General features: G+C 35.9%; 1 long non-coding RNA gene across 1 annotated transcript in view; it reads right to left on the minus strand.

Moving 5' to 3' along the window:
- The window catches only part of LOC148133051 (uncharacterized), a 31,547-nt gene extending 22,418 nt beyond the window's left edge, over window positions 1–9,129 (minus strand). The window contains exon 1 of the long non-coding RNA XR_015747056.1: window positions 9,021–9,129. This is a non-coding gene — a long non-coding RNA (uncharacterized LOC148133051). The remainder of the gene's footprint in view (window positions 1–9,020) is intronic.
- Window positions 9,130–14,072: the final 4,943 nt, after the last annotated feature.

The following is a 14,072-nucleotide window of genomic DNA, read 5'->3' on the forward strand; positions in this document are numbered from 1 at the left end:
TTCTGCAGGCTTTGCAGGCTGAAAACTTGTCCCATTTCATCACTTCCTGTTTTTTCCAAAAATACCGGAAGTGACGAAATGAGGCTAGTTTTCGGCCTGCAAAGCCTTCCTCAAGCCTTTGGGAGGCTGAAAAAGGCCTCAAACCAGACGAAAATCAGCTGTGAGGCACAGTGCAAGTAAGGGGGCGGTGGGTATTATGTGCGCATGTATGGGGTCGTGAGGGGTACGCATTGCCTTCTGGTTTGCTGGCACACGAGTATGAGCATGCAAGCGCGCACACAATTTTTGGCACAGGAGCCCAAAAAGGTTAGCTACCACTGCTGTAGGGTCTCCTGCTTGAGCACGGGGCTGAGGTAGAAGACCTCCAAGGTTCCTTCCAGCTCTGATTATTTCTATCGAAGAACAGCATCATTTCCTTTGTACAAGTACTGCAACATACTTCTCTTGTACGTTTAATTTTGCTAACCTGCCGAAGGGATTTAAACCTCTTTTGAGCATGCATGGATCTGTTAGAGGGCAGGGACATTTGCATCAGTAATAGTATGTGTGTGAGAGTGTTCTTGGGAGATGGGAGGATGAACCACAGACTAGACTACCGCCATGTAAAAAAGTATCTCATCCCACAAAAGGAAAAGAGAGATGGGAAATTTTCCAGACCGTAAGAGGAAAGATTTGCAAGATTATGTCAATGCAACTTTACCATAAGACAGTGCAAGTATTGATTGTCTTTTGTCTGGACCACCTCAATGGCTAACATCAGTCTTGAAAATCTGGCAGCATTCCTCCACTCCTTTCCTTTTACTCTCCAGAAAACTAGGGAGGGTCCCTTCTAGGAGGCTCCCTTTTCCTTCTGTGGAGTGAGACACTTTTTGCATGATGGTTGTCTAAGCTGAAGATTGTCTCCCACTTCCCAAGGTCATTCAGACCTGTCAAGATGGCTGCTGCATCTATGCACCTAAAGCCCTGATTTTTTTTTTTTTTAATGCATGTTGTGAAGTTTTGGTTGCTTGACTTTTTGTCTCCACCGCCACAGATGCCTATCTGAGAGATAAGGTTAATCTTGTCTCTAGGGAAAATGTCTCTAATGGTAGTGAGTGGGCAAACCATAACCATAAATATGAAAATAGATACAGTCAATGAGTATTTTTACAGAATTTTGAACATTATAAATTATCCCTGATTTCATCTGAGAAATGATATGATAATGAGTTTGTTAAACCTCACAAACCTCATAAAGACCTAATGTCCTAGAGAAGAAAGGGCCAATAATTTTTAAAAGTGGAGGGAGACTAAAAAAGACTTGAAACATTGGTTTAATATTTTCCCAGTCTCTTCAATATGTAACTATTCTGCTGATAGCAGCCTTTGGTTACTGAGAAAAATAACTCAAACTGTTCCCTCCCAGGGTTAGTTTACAACACACATACAGAGAGAGGGGGGGAGAGAGAGGGAGGGAGGGAGGGAGGGGAGGGAGAAAAGAAGGAATGAGGAAGAAAGAGGAGGAGGAGGGAAAAGGAAGAAGAGAGAAGGAAGAAGGAAAGGGAGCAGGAGGAGGAAAAAGTCAAAAATCTAAAGAAAAAAATAAATAGTAAAAGAAGTTGCTTCCAATTTCCTTTACAGCAAGTATAAATACAAATGCAAAAGTACCTTAACTCTATGATTAACTTCCCAACTCTTTTTCTATTATTTATTTTTATGTAATCATCAAAACCATAAGTCATAAGTTTATTTTTTTTTTTTTGTATCAATCAAAAAGTCTTTAACGGGCTTCCAGTCTGTAATAAATGTAGATAATGTCTTTTAGGCCATTTCTGTATGAAGCCCTGTATCATTTTTAAAAAGGTGTATTTGAGATTAAGCTGGTCTTTTCTTTGAAATTCTGCAGCTCTGTGGGTTTTTTTGTCAGTTGCCTCACTGCACTTTTCAATCCTGCACATCAGAGATTTCAAGGGAAATGATGGTTTTACAGCTTTGTGCTTCCCATTCACGAATGTTGTTAAAGTATCTTTTTTAAAATCACCAAAAATAAATCCACTGATCAAGTGATAGTCCAAGCAATGCCTTTTTTGCACAGAATTGAAGAAAAGCGGTTTTTGCTCTCTGAAGACATGTGAAAGTGCAGGATAAGCACTAATTAAATAACATTTGTTGGTTCTTATTTCTCATTATACATTACATCCATACTGGATGAAGTGGAAGTTATTCTAGATCATCTTTACATATATTTTTTTTTTTGAGAAATGTTAGTGTTGAACTGCCATTAATGAATTGAAGTAGTGAAAAATGAGCTTCAGGAACAATTTGGTGGAAAACTGTTAATGTATTTGCATTCATTTCTAATGGATTTGCAAACTTTACTTTTATTTTAACTCAGATTTATGGCAACTGGGAACCTATCCATGTTTGACCATGTTGAAATAGTTATTCATTTACTAAATGAATAAGAGCTGAAGAAGCTTCTTGGATGAGAAATGAAATGTCTTCAAAGAAAAACCAGAAAGTCCAGTTGCCTCTTAGAAAAAGCACCTTTGGGTTATTCATTTACTATCTTCTTCATTTGGAAAGAATGTTCCCCAGATTTTATCTTAGAAAGACTACATAATTGAACCCTAGCTACTGCAGCAAAAAGTAAGGCCCATTTTTAAACACATTATTTCCTTTGCAGTCCAATATGCTGCTTTATTGCACAAGAATAAAATCTGCTTCTTCAAAGACCTTGATCAGTAGCTGTCTAGATGCCCTCAAAGCTCCAAATACAGGGGACTTCCAGTTTGAGCTTCTTCGGCGACAGACCGAAACTGCGATTGTGCGTGGTTTCGATCCATGCTCGCCGCTGGAGCTCCCCGAGCCAGCTGGTTTCGGGGCTAAGCCATCCCATGGAGGTGGTGAAGAGGGGGGAGACTGCATGAAGAGTTGAGGAGAGCCACATCTCTCCTCCTCAGCTGCCCATTACTCCCTTTCCTGAAGGTGGTTGTAGCGGTGGTCAGAAATGGCCACCTCAAAGAAGAACTCAACCAGAAAAGAATGTGCAGGAGGAAGATAAGAAGAGAAAGTTTTGGTTGATTGGGTCAAACAGCAAAAGCAACAACTAAGGTACCCTGGAATTTAAACTATATTAAAAAAAACACTGTTCCCAAAGAAGATTTTCAAGCAGCAAAGGAGAGAGAAAAGGGAAAGGATTTGGTTTTTTTCTTCTCTTCCTTTTCCTGTACTGACAGCTAAGAGACTTAAGCAAGAAATTGAAAAAAAAAATCCACTTTGACATCAATAGGCATTTAAGCTGAAAATAAAATGTCAAAGGGATAATAAAGATTTCTGGATACTTAAAAGCTTTTGAAAGCAGGAAAGGAGAGGAAAAGAATAAAAGGGCAGGATCTGGAAGGGAGGAGACTGCCTGGAATTAAAAAGAACTTACAGTAAAATCTCAACAATACTTCTAAAAGATACATTTTAACTGAAACATGGCAACAAAATAGTAAAACCTCAGGAAGAGAAAGTGAAAAAAGAAGCAAGAAGAAACAGTTTGGGAGTATTTGGATTACTTGGTGATTTCTGGGTTTTTGGTTACTGCATTTGAATGACAAAAATCAATCGGGTGGTTGTTTAAAAGTGTTTAAGATGGCACCACTTTTAGAAGAACTGAAAATGGAACTTAAAAAGTACAACGAAGATGCACAAGAAGGGAAAGGTTCTTTTGGCTTCGTATTTCAATTCTTAGAAATGGAGATTTGGAACTATGAGAAACAACAAGAAATGCCTGCAGAACAAGAAGATTGGGACAAAGAAGAAGCCATCTTTAATGAACAAGTAATTTTATGTGGGGGGAAAAAGGAAAGGGGGGAAAGAGAATGAAAAGTTTTCCAAAAGATTTGGAAAAACAACCCCAAAAAAGAATAGTTTGAAAAATAAGTATAAAATTAGGAAGCAACAGAAGAGGGGAATACAGAAGAGAGAATTAGAAGTAGAGAGACAAGGGAGTAAAAAGGGGAGGGAGAAGAAGAGAGGGAAGAAGGAAAGGGAAAGAAGTTATAAAGGACAGAAACAAGATATAGAGAAACAGGGCCTATTTCGAGATAATGGGTGAAAATTTAATTGAAAAATGGATTCTGCAAAGGTACATAAGATAGTATTGTTATATTAGAAATAGAAATAATTTCAGAAAATATGAAACAATGAATGATTAAAATAATGGATAAAATAGTTATTGTAATTTAGTGGAATGTTTCTTAATAAATAAATGTAATAAAACTAATATTTAATGATTTATAAAACATAAGTGAAGAGAAATAGGGGAAAAATTAATTATGGAAAGATTATACATGTTCCTAAGGAAGTATGATATTTAGTTGAAAAGAAATGCTAAAGATGTTAAGACTTTAATGAATATTAATGATAGAACTGAATTAGAATGGAATGAGTGTTTTAATTACATATATTTATAATCCTTTTTTTTAAAGAATATAGTGTGTATTTTAAGAATGTACCAAGCAGAATTCGATTGGAAGTTATGTATTATATTGAATGTTATAACCTTAAGGTATACATTGAAGTTTAAATAAGAATTGAATGGATAAAATTAAAAGATATAAAGGTGTCATACTCCAATTAGCAACTACAGGAGAAAATTTGTTTAATGAGAAAAGATAATATGAAATTGAAACAGGACAGACAAAAGTATAAATATAATGATTTGAATTGAGATGAGATAATCAAAATAAAGTTGAGAAAATTAAGAGGGGAAAAACTATATAGAAAATGCAAAACAGTAAGAAGATATGGAATAGAACACAAAAATGAACATGAAATTGAGTTTGTGTCTGTATGAAGAAGTGAAACCCGAGACCATGCTATTTTCAAAAAAGATGTTTTACTTGTATTATGTTGTGTATGTGTGTGTGTGAAAACCCAAATAAAACTTTTTTTTTAAAAAAAGCTCCAAATACAGAAAATATTAATTTCTCCTGAAATTTGGCCCAAACATTGGGGTCCAGCAGAGTTTTGCCAGGTGCATAGACTTTCCCTTTAGTTGTCAGGCAGGATTGGATTTACTCAGTTCTTGGACAGGATACTCCCAGGGAATCTCAAGTTTGTGGCCTAGGCTGGGTAGTCAAACAGCAAACCAGAAGTAGGCAATCACAAAGCATTTCTGTATGCATGGAGGAGGACATGAAGTTGCCAGAAGAAGTTCAACTCATTGGAGATGTTATCATTGAGAACATCTCACTGATTATATCTCTTTATAGTCCTGTTCAATGTTCATTTCTCTATTGCCACAATCAAGGCCATATTGATGATTTGCATCATATCTTGTAGTGACTGCAAGAGTAGCCCAGATGTAAATTAAAATAGTTTCAATATATACTAAATTTTGAAAACATTTATTTGTCCTCATTATCTATTGTTTAAGAAAAGAGCACCACATGTAACAGATAACAGATAATCAGAGTTGGAAGGGACCTTGTAGGTCATATAGTCCAACCCCACACACAAGCGGGAGACCCTACACCATTTCTGACAATTGGCAGTCCAATCTCTTCTTTGTTCAGAAGCTCCGCCAACATCTCCGCCATCACCAACGGTAAATTCTCTCCCCTCTCTTCCTCCACGTTCTGGAATCTAAGATAAGTCTAATCTCTTCTTGGAAGTCTCAAGTGATGGTGCTCCCACAACTTCTGAGGGCAAGCTGTTTCATTGGTTGATTGTTCTCACTGTCAGAAAGTTTCTCCTTATTTCCAGGTTGAATCTCTCCTTGTTCAGTTTCCATCCATTATTCCTTGTCTGGAATTAAAAGTATTTCTGTGCCATTTCTCATTATCCTATGCATGCCTCCTCAAAAGTAAGTTGTCCTGCATTCAGTGAAGTTCATTTTTAAGTAATTATATTATAAGATAATAGCTGAGTAAGACAATCAGACAAAATCAAAGGAGGATTGTTCAATTGTTAAATCTTGTCGTTTGTTAATGTCATTGGTTTTTTTTTCCTGCTCTCTTGTGTAAAAATGATTTCAGTGCCACATTCACATTATGCAATCTACAAGTATTTCAAAGCAAGTGAAAAATCAATTGTACTTTGTTTCACTTGTAGAGAACCTTAGTTTCTTTTCCTTTTTTTTTCTTTTTTCACTAAAATATCAATTTCTGTGCCAGAAGGACTGAGCAAAACTGCTGAGCTGGCCAAGGCTATAAATTGAATTGGTCCTTTTACTTCTAGAATATGTTAAAGAATCTTTCGGCTGCTGAACTGACATGCCTTGCTGGCATGCCAAGTGCTTCTGCTAACGGGAAATCAGGAAAATACATTATAGTTCTAATACTTTCATTCCCAGAAAGCTTGATGTGAACTATAATGTTCAGGAAAGGTTGTTTGGAAGACAAGACAAATTACATGTGTGTGTGTTAGGGGGAAGAGAGGGCAGAAGTGGTGGGAAATATATGAATTACAGATAGTAGAGGGCACACTGATTGTGATTTCATAAATGGTCACAAATAGGTTAAAAAAAAGGGATTATTATAATGACACAGGTTTGGAAACAGATTTATGTTTGTCATCTTGTCAAATCAGTTCTAACACCTGTCAGGATAATTTCATCTCATTCTGAAATATAAGAAAACCTTTTGTGCTAAAGTAGCTATGAAGAGATATTTTATGGTGCATATTTTCCAAATTATTCCTGAATAAATTTGTATTTTAGCCTATAATTGCATGTCTCTGTGCAGCAACAGTTCTGGAAAATGTATATCGGAAGTATTCTACTTCACAGTTATTTTATGATAACATCTTAAAAGCACAAGAGAAACAGCCCTTTCCTTTCTGGGTCAGTAATATCAAAGATTTTTGATTTTCTAAAAGTATCTTCTCATGTGGAACTCATGCAACACTTTGGACAAAAGATACTTCAAAGTGTTTCGGGGTACAAACATAGCACCTGTCTAAGATTGCTTAAATCAGGTCCTTGTAAAAGAATCCTTTATCTTAAAGAGATACAGGGCCTTTAAACTAGTCACAGTTTAAAGATCACTCCTAACAAAAAATTTGCTCAGCAAGTCAGCCATTGAAGAGACCATAAATGAACCTGTATGTCTGTTATGTGTCTATTTATTATTATAACATCTGTAAGAGTATTAAATAGAGACAATCACTGTTCACTTGGGATAACTGAGATCAAGATCAATGGAGGTTACATTAATAGATTGCACAATGCTGTATTTATCTTGCTAGATTTATATCCCACTTTTCTTCCAGAAGCTCAAAGTAGCATGTACAGGATTTCTTCCATCAATAAAAAAATCAAATGCACAGGTAGAGTATATGTGGTACCTTGCTCAATAGTAGTAACTGTGAGAGGGATCTTAGAGTCCTAGTGGACCACCATTTAAATATGAGCCAGCAGTGTGCAGGAGCTGCCAAAAAAGCCAACATAGTTCTAGGCTGCATAAACAGAGGGATAGAATCAAGACCACGTAAAGTGTTAATACCAATTTATAATGCCTTAGTAAGGCCACACTTGGAATACTGCATTCCGTTTTAGTCACCACAATGTAAAAAAAGATGTTGAGACTCTAGAAAGAGTGCAGAGAAGAGCAACAAAGATGATTAAGGGACTGGAGTCTAACACATATGAAAAACGGTTGCTGGAACTGGGTATGCCTCATTTAATGAGAAGAAGGACTAGGAAAGACATGATAGCAGTGTTCCAATATCTCAGGGGCTGCCACAAAGAAGAGGGAGTCAAGCTATTCTCCAAAGCACCTGAGGGCAGGACAAGAAGCAATGGGTGGAAACTAATCAAGGAGAGAAGCAACTTAGAACTAAGGAGAAATTTCCTGGCAGTTAGAACCATTAATCAGTTGCCTTCAGAAGTTGTAAATGCTCCAACACTGGAAGTTTTTAAGAAGAGATTGGATAATGATTTGCCTGAAGTGGTGTAGGCTTTCTTGCCTGAGTAAGGGGTTGGACTAGAAGACCTCCATGATTCCTTCCAACTCTGTTATTCCATTCCATTCCATTCCATTCCATTCCATTCCATTCCTTTCCATTCTATTCTATTCTATTCTATTCTATTCTATTCTATTCTATTCTATTCTATTCTATTCTATTCTATTCTATTCTAATATTTTCCAGGGAGGTAGATTTACTTGGTTGGTTATAACCAAGTAAATTTAGAATGCCATTCAATTCATAATGACTTTGGCTAGTGTGCAAGTTAAAAACAGAAACCAGTATAATCAAATAGTTAAAAAAACAGCACTAACAGGGAACCCACATACTTTCATTGAGGCAGATCCACATCCTTTCCAACTCAGAATCTTGGGGAAATACTCTTAGGCTTTTCAAATAGTTTCTTGGTAAGTGGTTCGTTTAATAAAATAGACATTTCAAATTAATGTATTTTATATATATATTGCCACTTCTCTGCAACTACAAACATCTTTCAGAAAATGATTGAAAATGAGGAAAATCAAACAAAATAATCCTACATTTTCCTTGCTGCTTTTGAAAATAGAGATAGTAGCATCACCCTAGCCTGTTGCCTATGAAATCATCATTTTTTGTAGTGAAACAAATGAAATAGTATTGAAACACGCAACTTTATGTCCACACCATAAATCCTACCATCTTAAAAGTTTGAGAAACAAAATATTAAAACAATTAAATTTAAAAGAACAATTTTAATTTAAAATAATATTTAAAACACATTTAAAATATGTAGTATGGCAGAAAGCTATGGTATACGCATTGAAAGATTCTACAAAGCATTTAAGATCAGTACATGCATAGTTCATCAACAATATTTACTACAGTACAATTTCTAAAAATCCAATTTAAAAAATATTCCAGTGTTTTTCTATAAAAATATGATATTGATGATAACTAATATTTAAATTCAGCTCTAAGGCCAATCTGTTTCATACTGAGACTTTACTTTATTTTTTTTTAATTTTTTTTTAATTTTTTTTACAGGAACTGTTTAAACAAAAGATTTTACCTGGTAAAGTTTTGCATTTAACAGGATAAAGTACCTTTGTTTTCTCCTTTTCACTTCCCTGCCATACCTATAAGAGCTTTTTCTCAGAAAGAGCAATTGGTGGTGTCCCTTTCTTTTTTTGTACCAAAGAGTCTGGAATGTCCCAAGAGAACAGCTCAAGCAGTAGCTGTGAGGACTGCAATACAGGAGATCTGTGTCTTGAAAGTTGACCTGAGAATGTGACTAGAACTAAAATGAGATGACCTTTCTGCCACAGTGCTGCTTTTACATTTGGAAACAAGAGAGAGGGAGGGAGAGGGAGAGGGAGAGGGAGAGAGAGGGGGGGAGAGAGAGAGAGAGAGAGAGGTGCTTCTCTGCTAGCAAGCATTTTCAGTGTAGCAAAAAAGAAAAATGTTAATGTCGTGCATTCTTAATTAGCCTCTTGTGGAAAAATCAGGTTGATATAGTTCACTCATTAATTTTGTTATTACCTAGAGAGCACAAATGATCAATGCAAGCAACCCTAATATTAGAAACCCATTATTATCCTTTTTTAAAACAAAAAAGCCATAAAAGTTGGCGAGGGATGCAAATATTTTGTCACCTTGAAAAAAAAAAAAGAGAGAGAGAGAGAGAGAGAGAGAGAGAATTAGAATAATACAATCTAATTAGGTTAGAGGATATTCTAGGCAATTTTTAACTTGCTGATCCTAATCATTCTTGATTGATCGACATAAGAAAAATATTTTGATTATTTCCCAGTTTCTGCATTTATTTACTCAGAGGACCCAAACCACCTAGAGTTCCTAGGTTAAGCTATCTAGCCATCCTACTATCTCCAAAGTCACGAGTGGTGTAGTAGCCATTCTTTAGATCATTGTTAAGCTACATTTTACAGATTTGGAATTAAATTAATTCTGGAAGATTATAGCATGTCCTTACATGCACATTTTTACAGGAGCATTAAAAAAACAAAGACAAAAGATATTGCTTGATATTATAGCTCTATTGGTAAAGTGATGTAAAAGACTTGATAGCATTTCACCAGTGGTGGGGAGTTCACACATCTAATGACTTTAGATATGATGCTGAAATTATTTGCAATTTCCTGTTCCTTTGTAGTCTCTTTGAGACACTGAGACAAACATCAACATGTTTGCTTGTTTGTATGAATTATGTAGCTTCCCATCTCACAATAGTACAAGGATTAAAGCAACAACAACAGGATGTAACCCATGACACACGAGGTTAAAACAGTAAACCCACAAATCATAAAAACCACATCACCAGCCAAAGCTTGTCTAACCTCCTGGCCTGAGTGCCTGGGGAAATAGCCAGGTCTTCAGAGCCTTAGCAAAGGCTAAAGGGGTCAAAGCCATCTAGGTGCTGTTCTGAGGGCAGGTGCTACTACAAAGGGAATTTTCAACATATTGGTTTAGGATGAGACAAAGAAGTGAGAAAACAGCAAAATTTCAGTGTCACATCAAAGTATAGTACTTTGCATGGTACTTTCTCCATTATTCATGGAATCTCAAAAGAAAACAAGAACATCTATGTGAGCTTTATGGATAATAGTAATTAGTTAACTATTAAGCAGATTTTTTTTCTTTTGTTTTTCAGAATAGGCAAATCTTAATGTTGACATCTTACTGGTATCAGCTTTCAAGATATTTTAGAGGAGTCTCAAACAAATTTTAAATACTGAAGAGTGCTGGAATGGAGATGCCAAACCCATACCCATCACCCATCTGTCCATCCATCCATCCATCCATCCATTGAATAGCATGTATTTCATTTACAAGTATGAGCCTGGCACTGATCATATGAATATCTTATTATTTGTGTGACTGGAGCGAACTGAACTGGGTAGACAACATTTGACAGATTGAAGGACATCTCCCAAAGTTCTATAGGGCTCTAATAAAGTTTTCCAGTAGAAGTGGATTCAAATTAACCTAAAAATGCAAATGATAATTTAGGGCAATTTTAGAAAAACCGGTTAATTAATAATGTGCCATCAATTCATTTTCAACTTCTAGTGAACACAGAGATCTTCTCAAAGACCCTAACCAGTCTTTCAAATCTCCTAACAATTCACCCATTACAACTGTAACTTGTTGCTGATCATCCTCTTCTCTTTCCCTTTTGGGGGAGATTAGAAAGCTCTAAAGTGGAGAAAAAGAGTAGTCTGCCTCTCCGAATCCCAGAATATTTGGGCATGTTAAAGGAGAATGTCAAGGACTTGCTTTCCACCGTTAATTTGCAGTAGGAGGGGGGACCCGAAGAAGACATATTGTAGAAATCCTGTGAATTTTCAGCCCTTTTCGAGTACTGTGGGAAGGCTCTGCAGATCGAGTGCTGGATGATTGCTTGTGACCCACTCCTAGATTGGATTGCAGCCTGCCCATTTCCAGATTAAATTCATTACATTACTTGAAAATGCCACCATCCTTTGGCTCTTCTACTTCACATGACTCTTGTCTTAATAAAATGAGGAGAGGATCATGTTCCTATGCCTTGGAGGAAAGATTGGCTATAAATGGCATCCATTTGGAGGCACAGGGAGAAGAAAGACATTTTCTTCTCAAATATCTGAAGTGGTAACCAACTTTGTCAAATATGTCAGAGGGACCTTTGTGGAGAATAAGGAGTTACATATATTCCTGGGTTTATCTTAGATCATTGTTACTAATATTAAATTTATTTATAGACCACCATCATGAAGGATCACAGGGCAGTGCACGGCACAAATTTAGAACAGAACAGAACACAGAAGGGACCTTTGAAGTATTCTAGTCCAACCCTCTGCTCAAGCAGGAGACCCTATAGCATTGGTTGTCCAATCTCTTATTTAAAAACTCCAATGATGAGCACCCACAACTTCTGAATGCAAGCCATTCCATTCATTGCTTGTTCTCACTGTCAGGAAATTTTGTCTCAGTTCTAGGTTGCTTCTCTCCTTGATTAGTTTCCATCTCTTGTTTCTTGTCTTGCCTTCTGGTGATTTGGAAAATAGCTTGACCTCCTTTTGTTTGAGGCAGCCCCTCAAATATTGCAACATTGCTATCATGTCACCCCAGTCCTTCTTTTTGCTGGAATAGACATACTCAATTCCTGTAACCATTCTTCATATATTTTAGCATCCAGCCCCCTGATCATCTTTGCTGCTCTTCTTTGCACTCTTTCCAGAGTCTCCATACCTTTTTTATATTGTGATGACCAAAACTGGATGCAGTATTCCATTGAACAAATAAAAGTTCAAACTTAGTTACTTTGAAAAGATGCTGGTTCACTGATGAAAGACAGGCAAAAGCTTTGGAAAGAAAAAAAATCAATCGTGAATATGTTATTGTCATTTGGTGGACATCCAAAATAACAATGGAAAAATATTAGACTCACAAAAAATATATCTAGAACAACAGATGTGTCTTTTGATTGTGATCTTCTTGGAGATCTAATAGAAGTTATTAGGATTTTATTCAGCTAACTGGGAATAAAACCTCAAACAGGATTAATAGCTTTAATAGGAAAGTGGAAGCAAGAATTATTGTGTCCATGCATCTTCTACCTTGGCCCAAGTCATGACATATGGTAGCTTGACTGCTCATTAGTTTCTTTTGTATCAGTATAATAACACACCCCACTGAGTACACATGTGTGAAATATTAATAAATTGTGGTTCAGTCAAGTATCCATGCATGTGTACAGACATGCACAAAACAAACGCTTAAAGGTTAAAAGAAAACTTTGTAATATCTTCTCCTTTCTGCTTAGTCTGCACAAATTAAATTGTTAAAAATAGTTCTGTTTACTGATTTGAGGATTATATAGAATTATCAGTTGGCTTTATTGAAATATCAATTTATTTTATTGTCTTTGTTTCAGTAATCATTCAATGGTCTAAATTACAACCTAACAAATAAGTTCTTTTCAAATCTGAAATGTATTCAGGGACAAAGAAATCCTGTCTATGAAACAAAGGTATCCTTCAAAACCTTGATTTTAATTGTATGTTCAACCAAGTATCTGATAGTAAATAAAGACAGAGAAATATACAATGAGATGCACACATTAATACACACACACACACACACACACACACACACACAAATATTGACATATACTGTCAGTGTTACAATATGAATGTCAGTATATTTTTCTGTTCATGTAATAGGAATGTCAATATGAATACCATTAAATGGTGGCTTTTCAGCAATTTTATCTAAATATTGGGAGAAATATATAATTCTAAAGAAATAATTTTACATTCACTGTTCAATTTTAGTTTTGTAAAATAGGGCACTATGTTTACACATATTCAATGTGATTTCCAAATGGATATCTACAAAATTGTAGTCGATAACAGGTCATGATGTGTATCAATATATACCAATACCCCTGATATGTATGCAGTCTTCAAATTCTTTGATAATTTTCAGACATTAAGAACTTTGCAAATGCTTACCAGGCAGTCAAATAGATTGCCTTGAGAGATTTATCTTTTTAAAGCAGAGATTGACTAATCAGCTATCTTGGAAATAAAACAACTTTCCTCTGTAGACCAAACATTTATATCACAGGTTTATATTGATGCAGAAAAATACATTCATAGATTTTACTTAATAATGCTCAACGTAAGTTTCTGATTGCTGTTTTCTCAGTTTGATAGTGTGTGAAGAGACACCACTTTTCCTACTGTTGTTGCTAAAAGAAGTCAACTTTGTTGATGTAACTTATTAAGGGGAGTGAGGGAGGAGAAAGTAATTTATGTTTCAAAAAGAAATGTCTCATTAATCCTTTTGAACATTTCCTGTATGCTTTCATGTCAGATTTGGCCTCTGTACAGAACTGCTGCATTATTATTTTCATCAGAGATTTGAACATATTGGAGGAACTAGAGCTGTTCTTTTCTGGTCCTGTCACTTTTTCCCCCCCTTGGAAATGATGAGCATATGGCAACCACACTCTCTGGATTTTCAAACGACAGGAGGGACCTTCTTGTAATTCCGGCATCCTGTCATCAACGAATCCCCGGACATTTTGCTTTTGCAAAACTAAAGATGGTGCTTCATGTTTGCCATAAGGACAAAACTTAATGCGATGCCAT

Source organism: Notechis scutatus, chromosome 1 (genome assembly GCF_049901735.1).
Source record: "Notechis scutatus isolate UNSWTSFEM ecotype Mainland chromosome 1, rNotScu1.2, whole genome shotgun sequence".
In the NCBI taxonomy this organism is placed as follows: domain Eukaryota; kingdom Metazoa; phylum Chordata; class Lepidosauria; order Squamata; family Elapidae; genus Notechis; species Notechis scutatus.